Genomic DNA, 18,229 nt, shown 5'->3' with positions numbered 1-18,229 from the left:
GACCCGCATTTTTTCTTGCTTCAGTATCAGCATCCCCCTTAATAGTAGCAATCGCCTCTTCTGCTCGGTAGTAAGCGGCCGACCCTCCTTTTTATATGTGAAGTTGTAAACAAGCAGCGGCTTCTCAGCGTGCGGAAGGTACGTACATAGTCGCAGTTTCGCACACAATATTGCTGCTTGAAATTAAGCTTGATAAATACACTTCGGAAAGAAATGTCGCTGTCTAATTACACTCAGATTATTTTTATTGTAGTTTTCTGTAAGTTTAAGGGCATATTATATATGCGGTAACAGAGACAATTCATCTCGTTGGGAGTTATATTGTATTTCAACCCGGAGAACGCGACGCGAAAGCGCCGCTCCCTTTTTTCGTGCGGGTGTTCGCGCGTCGGCGGCAACGCGGGCGTTTGCCGCGAATCGCGTTTTTCGCTCGCGAAAAACACGCCATGCGGTTCCAGCTTTACGCGCAAACTTAAACATAAAGCCATTTTCCAGCGTTTTTACCATTCCTAGAGCGGCATGTTGCGCTCTGTTCCTTGCAACGCCACCATTCCAGCATAGGCGACGAATATGAGTGGGGTGGGGGCTCCAGGGCCCGAGCTCCCCCCCCCCTCCCGGCGATGTCGAAGCCTCCCCCTTCGCCCCCCCCCCCACACACACACCTAACCTGTCATTACCAGAGTCCTGTTACCCGCATCATTTGAGATTTATTTTGACTGGCCTCGACCTTTTCACTTAAAATTTTAGTGTGGCTAATAACTTACTGCATCATTGTTGGCGCGTACGTGCACGGATTTTAATTCATACTTTCGCTTTATTTCCGCAAATCCTGACAATAGGAGGACAAATGCATTAGAAGTACCAGTGGCGGCTGCCTCATCCGTAATTTCTCACTTCAACATTGTTTTAAACTTCCACTTTAAACACCATGTACATATACAATATATTTAAATACATACGCAGGACAAAGTTTATTATATTTCTTAGAGAGAAGGAGGTAGCCAATTAACAATTATTTATAACGGTATGGATAACTTGTGCCTAGAGAATGAATATGTTGATGTATGTTCACCTCGCTTCAAAATGCTTTGCGTGCTTTTTTGACCCTGAAAAAAAAAAAATCTGTAGACTTCAGTGACCCCTTCGGCAGAGTCTTTTGTCAACGGCGTGTGAAATGCACATGAGATGTGTCTCAGTATCGCTTCTCTTTCAAGTAAGCAATGCTAACGACTCATGAAAAAAAAACACTTCTAATAATTTACAACTATTAGAGATGGAAACATCGTCACTTGCATGCAAAGGTCATAAACATATACAGGGTGTCCCAATCAAATACCATGCACGAAGATTTAAGATTAAAGAAAAAAAGCAATGTGTTACTCGCAGAAAACCTAGTGCATATTGTTTCCACCAAAGTGGAATAGCTGCCAGTAATTTTTTTGTTACTGAGATTTAATTAGGCACTTGTAATTATCGAACTCGAGATGTACTATCCTAACTACCAAAGTGTCAATGAGCATCATTTGTAGGCACAGCCAAGGGACATGCAACTGCGGTATTTTCAGCGACGTACTAATTGCGTACTAATTTTTTCCAAGTGATAAATAAACCCTGCGAAATGGAGAATACCACGTGTATGCGCTCCCGCCCGCATCATAAAGCAGCGCCCTCGAACAAGCTTTCTCTGAGTTATCCAGAACGAAATAAAGGAAAAAACATCGTGATCGAGCTAGTGCCTTATCTGCCGCGCCTCGGCCGAAGTTTGGTGTTAGTTGGAAACAAGCCATTATAGCTGTTGTCTTATAGCGTAGATGAAGTGCACGGATGTTTGTTTGTTTGTTTGTTTTTTGCCACGAAACCTATCGCCACAAAAGCGAGTTGACAACGTCAGCGCAAATGTTTAAAGGTGCGTTTTGTTTCGTCCCAGTCGCCATGTCTTTCTCTAATGAGCAGAAGAAAAACATGATCCTTGCCTTGGGAGCTGCAAATGGCAACAAGAGGAAGGTCGCAAATATATATCAGTTATGGAAGTGTGGCGGTCGACCAAACGCATCGACTATCATCAGAAATTATGAAAACCTGAGACAAACCGGCAGCTTCAAGAAACAGCGGCGGAGGACTCCCATCTTTGATTCCTAGCCTACGCACGGATGTTCTAGCATTTATGGCCTCAAACCCTCATGCTAGCGTGCGGGACGTGGCCGCCCGGGTACCAATTTCCAAGTCATCAGTTTGGAGGATTCTAAATGACGGTCTTTCACCTGTACCACCTTAACCAGCACCAGTGCTTGGAAGGTCGGGACATGTAGAATCGTCTAGATTTCTCGAATTGGCTCCTCACGAAAGCCGATGAGTCACCGGACTTTTTAAGCAACATCTTGTGCACAGATGAAGCCAATTTTCACAGAAACGTCCAGGTAAATTTGCATAATGCACACTATTGGAGTGACTACAATGCACACTGGGTAAAACGCAATCGGCACCAGTACCAGTGGTCGTTCAATTTGGGGTGCGGAATTTACTGCGGTTCTATAGTCAGTCCTACTTGAAGGACTCTGGTCCTGCCTTCTTCGATCACACACTGACTGGACAGCGATACGTGGACAAAATCCTTGAGGGAGTGGTACTTGAGTTTCTCAGCGAAGTACCGCTGTCGCCTCTTCCACTTCTGCAGTATCAGCAAGATGGGGCACCAGCACACAGCAGCAGCCGAGCACGAAACTGGCTGGATGCGACTTCTCATGCGCAATAAGTAGATTGGAAGGCACGGGCCTGCTAATTGGCCGGATAGGTCACCTGACTTCCCCCCACTCGAGCTCTTTCTTTGGGGTTATATGAAAGATCGTGCCTACATGATCGAGACGGACTTCAGATTAGCTCAAGACAGCACGCAACATCATTTGGGCGGAGAGCGTTGGAGGTGTGCGAACATCTACCTGGTAGAGGGAACTACTGGGCATCCCGCAGGAAACTTCCAACCTCGGAAATCCAACAGATGGTGCGAGGAACGGAGAACAGCAGTGATGATGGTACGAATCCGCACCCTCAGAGACCACCTCCCTGACGGCTTACTCACGATTGAGGATTACCATCTCGTGTAGGTTAGACGAGCTGAGTAGAGAAACGCACTTAGGGATTTTGCATATCGTCGAAAGCATTGTGAGCTTATTCAAATATATATTTTTTCTGTTAACCCTTTACTGCATCTTGTTGCATTTACGCAACATACCCATCAACAGCATTATAACAGAAGCCAAGTCCGTTTGGAGCTGCTTGTACACATTGTTGCATTTCCGCAACATTCGTCTGAAAAACGCGCCGCCTTGTGCTGTCATCTGTGCTCATCCTTCGCATCATCTACCAAAACAAACTTGGAGGAGGCTGCGCGTATCCGCGAGAAGTGATACAGGTAAATTTTGCCCATTGTAAATGTATTTCTCCATAAGACAAATTACAAACAAAATTCTTGCGCTAAGCTCTAGATCCTTCCGACTCTGTAGATTCAGAAAAAACATTGTTATCTCGGAATAGTTTGTTCCTGGCAACGGAACGTTGTTATGTTGCACAAATGCAACAACGTGTACATGGTTTATTTTCTGCTGAAAAGTGAACTGGTTCCTAAACGCTTTTATGGCCAAGCAATTCCTTTTGATAGTGAAGGCAGTGACCTTTCCGGGAGTGATGACGACCACGAGTGTAAGTCCGTTTCGATTCAATATGTGTGCAAGATGTTTTCTGGTCGAATTTTCTTCTTTTTTTTTTCTTTCAAAAGGATGCGGTGCATCCGCACGCTGCCGTGTAGCGTCGTCGCGGGCACAGCCTTACGTCTGTGCTTCTATGTTCTAAATTTTGACGATAACGCGAAAACGCTGCATTGTTTCCTGGCTGCACGGGAATCTGCATGACATACTGCACGAAGTGTGGGAACCACCGAGGCTGCACAAGCAAGTAAAATTGCTTCTTTTTGTTCCACACTAAAACATAAGTGCACCAATGATTGTCACGTGCAAATAAACATCTGAATATGAATCGCTGTAAGTCTATCTTTCATCTTCAACTTGTTCTTTATTTGCACGTTGTTGCAAATACGCAACATACCCTTTTTTCTGCAAATTAAAACCACAGAAATTCGCTAAATTTAGTTTCCATGGGAGTACACCTGTTGTTATGCTTCCCTTCAATTCAGTGAATAATATTACAAGAAAACAAAAAAATTGTGCAGTAAAGGGTTACCAATATGCGTTCGTTGGGTGCATAGTATTTTATTCTATTGTGTACATTCTGTTAGAACGGTATGGTATACATTCCCGTGGAATGCCTCACGCCATCTGGAGTGCAACCCACGACAGATCAGTGCAGAGACATGACCTACACATCCACACGCGTGGTACTGAAGGACGCTGAGGCTACCCGGACGGGCAACGAGGTAACAAAACCCGGGGAGTGACATAATATGTTTCGAATTGACCCATTGAGGGTCACCGCCGTGCCTGTACGGCAGCGACCGAACATTTGAGAAAACGCGCCTTTTGACAATAAAACGCCTTCCCAGCGTCGCTCTGGAGCTTTTGCAACTTCCGCTAAAACCGCGGCCATAACTGATTTTTCGCTTCGCTCCATGGTGGCTCCCACTGCGGTTGTTTGGGAGTACGCCCGCTTCGCCTGTCAATACTGCCTCATTATCACGCCCGCACTTGCGCACTTTATAATCGGCATTCTCGCGCTTGTTCCGAGTTATGGGCGTTGGGAAAACTGATCGCTATCTCATTTCTTATCACTCTAAGCGTTAGCGCTATCTGAGAGGCCTTCGTCCTTTTGCAGTGGACATAAAAGAGGCTGATGATGATGGTGATGATGCCCCCCCCCCCCCCTCCGCATGGCTCTCCTGCATGTAGGCGTGCGAGTACTTTGTTTACAGGCGGGCGCTCGCAAACCGGCAATACTGTCGCGTGCGTCACTTTTTTTGCGAGACGCGCGTGAAATACAGAGGGGGGGGGGGGGTATTCTGTAAGTATATTCTGCCGCCGCTGATTGGCTAGAGCTGTACCAGTGAGAAGGAGACTGGCTTGGGGCCTGTCTCCTCCTCGCTCGTCCCACAGCCCGCCAAACGGCACTTCAGCAGCAGCGGAAATGGACATGTCCACTAGGTGGACATTTACAGACTACCCCTCCCCCACCTGAAAGAATCTCGTCAAGTGATCTAACAATTGATTACTGCAAAGCTTTCCGCTCCTTTTTTTGTAATGGGTGCACACTACTGAGTTTGCTTGCGGGCGCGTACATGGCGTGCCTCGCTTTTGCTATGACCGCGCGTTCGTGGGGCCGTATTATTTAATGATCCACTTTTTTTTTACGTTTTTCTGACCTTTCGTCATTGGTTTGGACGTGGCCCGGACGCCGCCGCATCGCAGTCTTTGCTAGCTGGGATCGCGCCCTCCACACGACAGATGAATAAAAGCGGATAATGAAACGCACTGTTTCACAATACGGGCTGTGTCAAACCAATCTGAACGAAAAGATAAGTTGTGTGAATTTTATCAAATTAAAAAATATATTTATGCTATTTCATCCGTGTATTCAGAAATTAAAGCATGTATAAAACTGCACATGTTTATAAAATTGTTGCTTTATTGTCACCAAATAAATTATTTACGCGTTTTTCTTTCTCAAAATAGGTCATTCTGAAGAATTTAAACCAGTAACAAAGAAAAATCAGTAACAATGAAACCCTGGGCTGACGTATTTACCGAGAGAATGTCACCCTCAAATGTTAAGGAAGACGCTTTCCATTGGGCCCGAAGAGCGCGTCCGAGTCGTCAGACGAGGTTGAAAAGAAAGCGACGTTCGGCGCGTAGGAAGACAAAGACCAGGGGGCAATTATGTTCCCCTTCGTTTAGTTCTTTTCGAGGTGTAGCCGGTGTGAAAGAGGAGAACGCGGGCGGTCAGGCGACGCGACGTCGTCCTACCAAGCAGTGCATTCCGAGGGCAATGCCAGAAAGGCAGGTGACAGCACGAAAGGTGTCGGGGATCTGCAGCGAGGGGAATGACGTACGTGCCATTTGTACTCCCGGGTTGACAAGTTTGACAGGAGCTTTCAGACAGCGCCCGCCTCGAGTATGCGGTTTAAGGTATCGTTTTCGCGCTCGTACCATTTGGAAACGTTGTTTTTCGATATGTCGCTTTTGTAGTAGATAGGCTTCATTTTTTTTTTAATTCGCTTGCACCGCCCTCTCTAGGTTTCAATAGGTGAAGCGCCAATAGGGACGGCACACAAGAAGAAATACAGACAGGACAAGGCGCTTTGTCCTGTCTCAGGAAGCGCCTTGTCCTGTCTGTATTTCTTCTTGTGTGCCGTCCCTATTGGCGCTTCACCTATTGAAAGCTATGCACCAACTAGCCCCACAACGTGTTTTACTGCAGTACCTCTCTAGGTTAATTGTTTGAAACCTGTAGTCGCGCACTTGAGCAGCAGTTCACTTTTGAAATGGTCGCGAGAATTTCTTCTTTCTTTTTGGGCACACTAAACGAAGACAACAAGAAAAGGACACAAGGACCAGCGCAGTTTGCGCACACTGAACGAAGACAACAAGAAACGGACACAAAGACCAGCGCACTTTGCGCTGGTCTTTGTGTCCTCTGTCTTCGTTCAGTGCGCAAAACTTTCCACAATGATAGGCGCAGTTATTTAGACGAGTCAAATCAACCCCCCCCCCCCCCCCATTCCATCGGCACTTATTCAGCCGTCAAGACAGCGTGTTAACCGGTTGTTGCAGGGTTCCACGAAGGCCTTCAGCCCGCCCTTCACCTGGCAGCCGGAGCGAAGAAGAAAGGGGGCGGGGGGAGGGGGCAACAACGAATGAACTAGGTGTCGCCGGTTGATTTCTTTCCACAGATTCCAAACCAGTTTCTTCAGAGGCGGAGTTACTGAGGGTTACGGTGAGCATAGGCGTGGTATTTCAACGGAATTGACGATGGTGATTTGCTGCTGGACAGTCTTCAGATTCCCTAGTCGACTCACCAGGAAAGACGAGGGTATTAAAAGCAGATACTTTTCTAGAGTGAGGACAGAGGGTCCTGATGTTGTCAGGATTGGGGGCTCAATCCCATCGCTCGTGGTCCGTTGTCAAGACTGGAGTCCGGCATGAATTAGAAGGTAGCTGGCCCATGCCGTCGTCCAACTTATCCACGCTGAGGACGTTGATGAAGGGAAGTACTGCTTCTCATCGAGAACGAGGAATATGGGTTTATTTACAGTATTTACATGCAGTTCATCAGTCTAGCATGACTGCGAGAGACAGTACGCCAGTCTAACACGACTGCTTGAGAGTGTCTCAGTCTAACATGACTGCTTAAGAAAGTGTCTCAGTCTAACATGACTGCGTAAGAAAGTGTATCGAGCATCCGCTCAACAGCTGTTTATAGACACTCGGTCCTCCCCCGATTCCAAGGTGGCGGAAACGTTCGTCCAGTCATCGTAAACACGCCGCCTCTCCGCGGGACGGTTTACACACACAGGTTCTCGGTCCGAAACCGACATCACACGAATTTCGTAGAACTCGGAGCGGACCCTCGGAGTGCGCCTGGGTAGCCATTGTCTTGCGTCTTGGTCGGTGCGTGGGAAGAGGTCTCGGACGACATTCCCGCGGCAACTCTCCCACTCATAGCAGATCAGGTCCGCGTTGGCCTGCTGAACTCGTTCAGTCACAACGGCGACGACGCTAGAGCGTAGCGGTGGCGGTTTCAGCACAAAGCCTGCTTCGGCAAACGCATCCTAGCTGAAGCGACGGAGAGTGGAGGACGCGCGTATTGTTCCCGACACAAAGTCGACTTAGTCACGCCGTGGCTAGAGGTTTGCGGCGGCGCTCCAGGAAAAGATGGCGCCCGCGGTCGCAACTGGTTGGCAAAACTTGCACTGCAGCTGGCCGTTCTTAACAATGTGAAGTGAGACGTTTAACTATCTCCTGCGTGGAGTGGACTTCCGTACTGGGGCCGTGTAACTAAGCTAAGTAAACCCTTTCTTTTTCCTTCATTTTCTACAACCTGACGTAGCAGTCGATGGGCTTGGGGAATTTCAGGCCTTGAACGCCACCCTAGCCGCAACAGCGGTTGTGTGCTCTTCGAAAACGCCAGCTAGGGCGGCAGCTCGAAGATATGAAAGCCTGTACATGATGAAAAGAGGTGCGAGAAAGCGCCTGATAAGTTCTGATCGTAGTAATTGACGTAATGAGATCAGAGAACCGCATGAGTCCGCCAGCTATATATATATATATATATATATATATATATATATATATATATATATATATATATATATATATATATACACGCCGAACTCCTTTCCTTCCTACTGAGTATTGCTCTGCGTAGCCTGGGGATATGCTCGGCCGGACATGGACACCTTCAGACCGTTTCTTATCGTTTCCAAGCAGTTAAAGGCAAACGAGTGGTTAAAGCGCTCGACTTGAAGCCAAATAACTGCTGCTTCGGTTCCTCACACCACCGCGTGATTTGTAAAAAAGAAAAAAGAAGGGAATAAATTTACGAAAATCGTTGGACATTCATGCGAGCGCACATACTGTGGACACGTACAGCCCCATGATACATGGATGATAACTGCAGTTTGCTAGTGAAAAAAAGAAAAGGAGAGAGAGAGAAAAAAAAAGAAAGTTCAGATTGCCGGCGTCTTGAAAATCGAGTGCTCTGCAGAAAAATGCGCGCTCGTGTTCGCGACTTGGTTCCGCTCCTCTTGCATCGTTGCGCAATTCACATGCCGCCGCAAAGCGCAGCTGGCTGGCCGACGACGAGCCGTCCTGATTTCGCAAGTAGGGGCGATAACAGTCACCGCCGCTTTCCGGCAAGCCGGTTGCTTTTTCGCTCGCTCGGACGTTCGCATTACCCAACGGAGCGGTGACAGCGCTCGTGCACAAGCGTGCGCGTTCTTGACCGCTGCTTTGTATGGCGAGGCAATCACGAAATCGGTGGGAAAGACAGCGAAGAAGCCGCGGGCATTGTATTTACATGTCCATGCAACTTGCTTACTTCGTACGCACACGGTCTTCAGTCGCGCACGCATTTAAGACGCGCCGCTGTAGGATGAAAGGACTGAGAAAAGTAAGAATCGCTGCTTTGGACGATGTGCCAACAGTAACGCCTAGCTCTTAGATGAGTGTGTGGCTCCGATGCTGTAGACGCGGCTCGTGAAAACCTTGTTACTCGTGCGGTTGGACACGGAGGAACGCTAGGAGCTGCGAGAAATGGTATGCCTTAAAGGGACACTAAAGGTTACTATTAAGTCAACGTGGACTGTTGAAATACCATCCCAGAAACCTCGAAACGCTTGTTTCGTGCCAAGGAGAGACTTATTTTAAGAGAAAATGCGTTCTGAAGCGTCCGCGTACCTCTAGCGCAGTTCAAATCGCCCGCCCTCCGATCGAGGAGAACTGACATCATGGTCTCATAGTGACGTTGCGCCATCGGTGAGTAGAACGGCGTCCGCAGACGGCGCTACGGCTTTTCTGCGCAAAACGCGAACGCGCGGCCAGAAACAGAGCCAAGACAGAGCCGACAGCAGAGCGAAAGCGGGAGTATGGTGGCTAGCGGAAGGAGAAACGAATTACGTCCCACGTTACGTCCCACGGCACACGGAGAGTCCGTTTTCGTTAAACTATAGGCTGCAGCGAGCTCGCAGCGTGGTCGGCGTGGTCTATGAGAAGCGACGAGCCTTTTCGCACTCGCAACAGGGCATAAAAATGTGCGAATCGACGCAAAACTCGGCCTAGAAACGTGCTTCGCCACAGCCAGGGCTCAATACGACCCAAGCTGGCACGACCCAGATGTCGTTTCCCGCACCGCCACCAGGCGCCGCTACTATACCTCACACTCCAGCGCAAGACGCCCATAAGCTGGTACTTCATTCTATGACGCTAACTTCGACGCTCGTCGCAATGGACCCTGACACCGACAGATTGGCTCGCGATGGTGGGCTCAACTTCAGCGATTTGGGCACCGACGAGCGCGACCTGCTTCTGAGGGCTCGCACTGCCGGCGTCGTTGCGTACTACGGCGGCGGCCTCGACACCGGCTCTCCGGAGCGGGAAAGCAACGAGGGCTTCCCACGACATCACATGGACGTGGCATTCTCGCTGCTTGTTCCAAATGAAAGTTTCGCGAGCAGAACCCTCACAGCACGACGCGATAACGAAACTACCGAAACTCCAAAGCGTGCGCGGCGCAGAGTCGAGCGAAAACGAAACCTTTCGAACACCCATATTACTGAAGGGTAACGTCAAAATGTTATTTTTTCCTAGAATCGAATAGACGTAGACAAGTAGCATTTTTTCCGGCTTATAATCGAATGAAATGATATTTTTAATACGAGTAGTTGAGTATTAGTAACACAAATTATGAGGAGACCTTTCGTCATCGGGCTAGTACCGGAATGTCGCTGGGGGGTCTGAAATCGTGTCATGCATTTACCTCAATTTCTCGGTTACTAAAGCTCTGTTCGCGATTATATTGACGCCTTAGACGTTCTAGAACATTGCTCTACCACTTTAACTTGAGTTTCTGCGACTTTTTCAGTATGACACCTGTGTCGCCGACACCGGTCTCCAGGGCTGAGAAGGAAATCGTGTCGTGTCATGAAATCGAAAGCAGAAAAAGTCGGCCCAGCACGTGATCATATGTCTTCGACCGCCGAGCTCAGCGCATGTACTTCCGAAAAGATTATGGGTGCCGCTATAGGTGCCGCGCTAGCGCGTTGCAACGAAGACGATAAACGGATACGGTTGCAATAAACGACTGAAGTTGCCCGTGCATATAGGGAGAGAATGTGCGTTCCTTCGGGTACTGGCAAAAGCACCGGAAAAAGTGGGCACCGATTAAACCCACCGCGAACCACACTGGGCCCCAGTCCGCCTAACGCAGTGTCACATGCATGGGCAGCATTTTGGAAAAACAGGAGAGAAAAAAAGCCAAAGGGACGATTAGATTTCCCTTTCGCTCTTCGTCGGTGGTCCTATAGGTGCACTTTCCCTTGTACGTCATCACCACGATCGGCCAGTCGTGAGCGGTAGGTGATAAGGGATAATGCCGAGCTGTAGAAAACGATATATATACCGACATTAGCCAGCCTTAGCTTACGAAGATTGGCTGCGCGACCTCATGCTCCCTCTTAGTTTACTTCCTTCCTCCATTTTCAGAATATCAATATACAGCGCGCACCGTACACCCCTCGTCGGCTTATTACGCGTCGAGCCTCTGCCAGTCCAATTCCCAAGCTTCGAGCTTTAAATTCTGGGGTTTTACCTGCCAAAACCACGATCTGATTATGAGGTACGCCGTAGTGGGGGACTCCTGATTAATTTTGACTGCCAACGTGCACCCGATACACGTTGCACTGCCGCGTTCGAACGTGACCGTGACCAGTCAGTGCACCCCGCGGTCAGCCGTGTACGTATTAACATTTGCCGATCTCGGGCTCTGTTTCTTCGCGATAAGCGAGCGGAAGTGTAATCGAGAGTGCGAATCGCGCCGTGAAACACGTTAACAATGCAAACAAATGCACAGGACGGGCACTTCGTGTTTTTAACGCGATTAGCATTATTCGGGATCTTCACCTAGTTTGCGGCATGTTTATCTGTTTGTCCGCGTCTGACCGTCTGACCGAAAGCTGCTGTGCTGAGAGAACTTGATTTGTAACCAACCGTCAGACCAACTTGGGTCATTAAGTGTCTGGCATTGGCTACATGCCGCTCTTCAGTTAACCTCTTTGACGCCAGCATGGTCCACGGGATACGTGCCACTGAGTATACGTGCCGCTCTTCAGTGAATCTCTTTGGCTCGGGTCACTGCTGCTACCGTCCGCAAGCAGCAGTTGGAGCTTGGAAAAAAAAATGACTCGATGTTAATACGCTTATAGCATTGCACATCATCCGATTCATCTGCTAGCCGTAGCAGTAATATACGAGATCGTGCACAGCTTTGCTAACTGTACGTTGGTTAAATTGGCCACAGTCAAAACTGAAAGCAGGAGCTCGAAGAAGAAGGAAATGACTGTCCTATAGCTCTTGGTGGAATGAAGAATGCGCTCGTCATTATAGAAGGAGAAAAGCCGCTTGGAAAAAAATTACGTATCCAGAGTCCCAAAATTTGGAGCGATTATAAATTTTTTCGAGTCATCTTTAAACATACGGTTTCACAAGCCAAAGAAGAATACGACTGCAAGGATTTGAACTTCTTATCTAACAATAATAATAAACGCGCTTTATTCAGTTTTCTCCGCAGTAGAAAAGTCCTTCGGCGTCCAATTAATATAGACTACATAGTCTTAAGTATTAATGAAATGAAACAGTCACTAGAAGAAATCGCGAAGGGATTAGAAATTATATTTTCATCAGTTTTGACACATTGGTCCAGGTTACGAAGGACATCAGATGATTTTATAGAAACTGCCACGTTAGAATTGGCCGAAATCGTGGAGCGACTGCCAGGCTCAGCTCCCGGAGCAAATGGGGTAACCTCTGCCATGATCAAAATTTTATTTAAGTAAGCTCCAGATGACCTTTTAGCTATTATAAATCACTCAATTAGATTTTCGTGGATTCCGTCTTCATGAAAAATTGCTAAAATAATTCCAGTTCTTAAAGACCGTGGGGAAGGATATACAATAGATAACATTAGGCCAATCGCGCTAACCTCAAATTTGGTGAAATTAATTGAAAGAATAATATATGCCCGTATGCTAAAATTTGTAGAAACTGAGGACTTGCTTAATTCCTGCCCTATTGGATTCCGACCATCACGTTCTATTTGGCATGCTCACTTGGGCTTGGAGAGTAGAATAATGTTATCACGGCGCCAAAGATAGATAGATGCCATTGTGACACTAGACATCTCCAAAGCTTACGACAGGGTAGAATATGTAATTTTATTGCATATATTACGAAATCTAGAAATTCCAAATGACCTTGTAAACTGGTAATGTGAATTTTTAAACGGGCGGAAATTTTACTGCTCTCTAAGAGGCTTTTCTTCGAGCATACATAATCAATCACGAGGTGTTCCTCAAGGAGCTGTCATTTCTCCATTATTATTTAACGTTCTGATGAGTTCCATTCCTCTGCATCCAGATGTACAGACATATGTATACGCAGACGACATTGCTTTCTATGTATCAGACAGCGATATTCACACCCTACATTATCAGCTACAGAACTATCTTTACGCCATAGAAAGCTGGTTAAACAAGATTCGCCTTTCACTTAATGTGAGAAAAGGCTCAATATTGGTCTTCCCCCTTAACAATCCTGTTAATATATCGCTTACCTTACCGTCTCGAGACTATACCTCAAGTGGAGTCGGTAAAATACTTAGGTGTAGTCGATGACGGCTCCCTAAGTTGGCTTGGCCATATCGACCACATAGTTAAAAGGAATGAAAGCAGTTGGCATGCTACGTAAGCTATGCAACAGTCGGTGGGATGCGGAGAGATTTTCTACTAATGATTTATAAAATGTACGTGCGGCCCATTTTGGAATTTGGATGTGTGCTCTTTTCTGGTTCGCCAGCTTATAAATTACGCCCCATTGTTCTGATTGAGCGGGAAGCCCTACGATTGTGCTGCGGATTGCCGAAATTTGTGGCTAATGATGTATTACATCAAGAAGTCAGCTTCCCCCTCAATATTGTGCAGGGTTCGGTTGCTGACGGTGCAAACATTCTTAAACATGTACAAATCCCCTATTAGAAGATTGGAAAACATGTTCATTTCCCAGCCTGCATCATTCTTTGGAGTACACTGGCCCCGGTTTCATATACCACAGGTGGTCTTTGTACAAACATTGATTAACCCCTTAAATGTACGTATTTGGGAGGTGCCACCTATTTGTGATGTACGAAAGAGTCTACAAATAATCTATGATGACATCTACCCTAATAATGCAAAATTTCTCTCTCGAAATATATTAAACGGGCTATTGCAAGATAATTTATTGAGTTTGTGTATAAATACGGTCATCGCAACAGACACCTCGCAGTGTGGAGAAAAATTTGGAATTGGCATTTTCACTCCTGCTCTAGACTGGTCATTCTCAATTAGGATTCCGGACTACTTGTAAGCATTTCAGGCTGAATTTCTAGCTGTAGTATTAGCCTTACGTAAGCTAAATTCATCGATATCGATGGTAGTGATAATAACGGATTCTTTATCTTTGTGTACATCGCTCACAACAAATAGTGGTGATAGCCTTTTACATACACTTAATTTTCTAGTGCCTGACCACATAAATTTAATTAGATTACTTTGGGTGCCTGGTCATATGGGATTGTAGATAAACGAGATGGCTGACAGTCTGGCGAGAGCGGCCCTCAATGGACCTGTGCTATCATTTTTTCCGCCATCAGCTTATCTAACATCTACTAAATACAGGATATATGCAATTGCTCTAGACTTTTTGAATCCAGCGATAGCAAAATTTTCAGAATATCGACGCCTCCTATTCTCTTGGCACAAAAATTCCTTTCACACCAGAAAAACTGAAGTAATTTTACCCGGTTATGCTGTCGAACAGTTATTAAACTTTTATCGTCACAGGGCTGGTCTAGCACCCTCCACTCTGTGCCCATTCTGTGCAGTAGATAAAACCATCGATCATCTTTTCTTATTCTGCCGCCGTTTTTCTGCTTTAAGGAAAAACATCTTAGAACGAACGTTCACGCAACTTGGTTTAAATTTCTCCATTTTAAATATCCTTTCTCTAGGAGCCTCCTCTCTTGGCAACTACCACAGGGATGTCTGCTCAGCCGTGGAGGAATTCATAGTTGTTTCAAGACGTTTTCCTCAAGTTCTTCAAACATTATTTTTATCCGTTTCCACATGACACTTTAACCAGTTTTTGTACCACCAAAATCTCCCTAATACCATCCAAATCTTGGCCAATACCCCGCAGTGGGTACGCGCCATCGAAGAAGGAAATCCAATCCAATACGGTTAGCATATTACGCATTATCACATTCATCTGCTGTGCCACAGCAGTAATCTACAAGATTCCGCTCAGCTGTACTACTGTGTTTTCTGGCGCTGCTGTCCTTGGGTCGGCATAATGTAATCATTGTGTGCCAGTGCTACTCCTTCTCGCGCTTCGTCAGTGATCTGAGCGGCACTCCGCCCATGTTATTACCGAGACCGGCTGGCTCTGTGGATGACAGAGAAATATAATTGAGCGGAATCCTCACATGATACCGGCCCTGCTGTCAATTGTGGAAAGCTTCAGCCCAAGGTGCCTATTGTACGCAAGCACGTCTCTCACGCCTACCTTTGGGGAAAGGATATGCGGCTTGCGAAAATGGGACAAAATTTACGCATCTTTACTTTGGCAAAAGCGGCTTGTCATTGGCCGCGGCTGCCATCGATAACTTCGTCCGCTGTCAGATTGGACGAGGCATGTTCGTACAAATTGCTTTAGCACACAAATTGTTTTGTACATACCGGTCCTGCACCGACGGGGGGTTAGGGGGGGGGGGGTTAGCGCGGAGGTTATGAAAGTACTCCCGCGCGTGGGTTTTTATTCGTGAAAAGCCGTGTTTTTATGCATGTTATTTCTTCACGTTTTGCGATGACAGCGACGTTCTGACGCTGTCAAGAACCTCATTATGTTTCACACGCAATCGCGGGTTGCATGTTACACAGTAATAGTAAAAGGTGACGTACGGGCGTCCTGCCTGCCTCCTCGAATATATCCACTTCGAAAGCCTCTAGGAGCGTTAACCTTTCGTGTAATGTGCTTTAACCGTACAACGATAATCGTATCAGTCGCATGTGCACCTCCTTTAACGTTTAATACTATGCGTTCTTTCCTCAGCGACGCCTGCATCGTTGTCCAATAACATGCATTTCTACATGTTATTGATAGGAAGCGTGATTTACAATTTTTACGCGTGTTCGAATAGTGATAAGTTCTGGATCGAATGCCACTATTTGTGAAAAACGACCTTCGAAACATGATGGAGAATCATGATTCGTATATCGAATCGAACAGTAAATTTTTTCTCATTTCAAAACAAAGTGATATATAAAGTTTGAGGAGTCTTGTAGTCTGGTAAAAGAGGGAGTTTTTTTTTTCGTTATTTGTCCAGCTCACAACTCGACGTCCGGTCAGCTGAGAAGCTTGTGAATGATAAGCAACTTTCATGTACCTTGTGACAGTGATCGGTAATGATCGAAACAAGAGAACTACACCTCAGCATGTGCACACAGAGTTGTGTTGGTTGAAGCAGCCATGCGCAATACTACAGCACTGCAAGTCGGTTTAAATAGATGCAACCGACATGAGATTGGTCACATAAAAAAAAAACAAAGTGCATTCCTTAAATCGAGACAGCAAATTGCCGATAGGCTAGGTGCTCTTGTGCAAAATCTGGCTGCGCCACGCGCTCACTGATGCGTCCGTACCTCTATGCAGCAATCGGAGCTGTACTGCACGAAGCAGAGAAAACTCAGAAAAATCGGCGTTTACGTCGGCCTTTCTTCGCCGCGGCTCGAGTAAGTGCTGTTATCATGCTGTTATCACTTACGTTTGAATAGAAACGTATGTTAGACAGTTTCGTATAGTGAACTCTCGAATTGGATACGAATCTAATTGCAAAGAAGGGTTTCCTACTCGAAATATTAGGCGCATGCGAGTAGGGATTTTTTTTTAGACCGAATCGAATACGAATCAAGTAGTGCCAGAAGCAAATCGAATCGAACGTCGAATAGTTCTCAAATAGTTTTGGAATACTGAACAGCCGTTATCACAATTAATGTAAAACGATGTCCGCATCCTAGTATTTTTATGGTTAGCAAGTTTCTGTCATTGGATATTACATTACGAAGCATTGTTTATTAAAAGCGCGAATGGTGCATTTTGAGAAACGCGTAGTTTTTTCGCATGGCACAGGAGAGGGCGAGTGATATAGCCTCTAAAATATGGCTACCTAGGCGACATAGCCTACTCTACTGCACGAGTTTTCACGTTTTATGTCTATATTATGCCAGCGGGAGTGAAAACGCACCGTACTTTTGGCTCCAATTTTAGGTTTAATTTGGTGCATTTGATGTTTTGAAATATTCGAAAAGTATTCGCATTTACGAATGGAGACTATTCGATTCGAAGACCGAATTGAATAGGACACTATTCGATCCGTTATTGGAACGCTTCAAGTATTCGCACATCCCTATGAATTATCGAATATTCGCGCAGCCCGAAAATTGGCACTGCAGCTGAAAAAAGTGGGCCTCAAAGGCATAGCTTCTTAAAAGTACAAGTTCACTAAGACGTACACAATTCCTTCACATGATCGAATTAAAATGTGAATATAGGAAGCAAGGGTGTTTATAAGTAGGAATGTGCAATTATTAGAAATTTTGAATAAGAATCGAATCGTCCCTGCTTTTTTTTTCCATTACCATTCGATTCGAGAACTCACTATTGGAAGTTCTCAAATAATCGTTTCTTTAGAACATATAAGGGATAAAAAACACCTATTCGAGTATCGAGGGACACACAATGATGGATGTGAGGACTGTTCCGAATGATCTTGATGCAGTATGACTGGTGTTGTGGTGCAGGGACACCAGTTTCTGAGCGAACGTATGGGGAAGATAACTTCTGCGTAATAATTTCTAATCACTCAATTGAATGGCTCACTTGTAGGCAGCCTGTATAGGAATTTGTTGCGATTTAATATTTAGCCTGTCTCACCATGTTTGCAACCCTTTAAACAATCATACTTCATTCATACAATCATATTGCATATCACACTTCTCTGCTTCAGCAAAGACAACACTGTGCCTGCATCTGGTGGCATGCTGTTTCCTTGCTTCATTCCTGTCATTGTCATGGTGCTCCATATAATTGAGAGCAGTTGTTTATCGTTTGCAAGCTTCTCAGTTTTCCGGATTTGTATTCGTGAACTGTTTCACATGCGTGTGCAAATGTACATAAGCCTGATTTCCTTCTTTTCTTTTACCAACCGGACTGCGCGTAACGTTTCATACTTCATGTCGCTTTAGAAATGAGAAAAAAAAAAATCGATATCTGATTCGGTGCTTGTGGTTTTCTTTTTTTCTTTTTCGAATATTCGTGTTTGATTCGACTCGGAAATTGCACTATTCAAACACCCCTATATATGCTGACGTAAATGTGTCACTGCTAATGCGACTTGGCTATCAGAGAAAAGCTGGATGAAG

This window comes from Dermacentor variabilis, chromosome 1 (genome assembly GCF_050947875.1).
Source record: "Dermacentor variabilis isolate Ectoservices chromosome 1, ASM5094787v1, whole genome shotgun sequence".
Lineage (NCBI taxonomy): Eukaryota > Metazoa > Arthropoda > Arachnida > Ixodida > Ixodidae > Dermacentor > Dermacentor variabilis.
The sequence above is the reverse complement of the archived record's forward strand: the minus strand, read 5'-3'. Positions refer to the sequence as shown.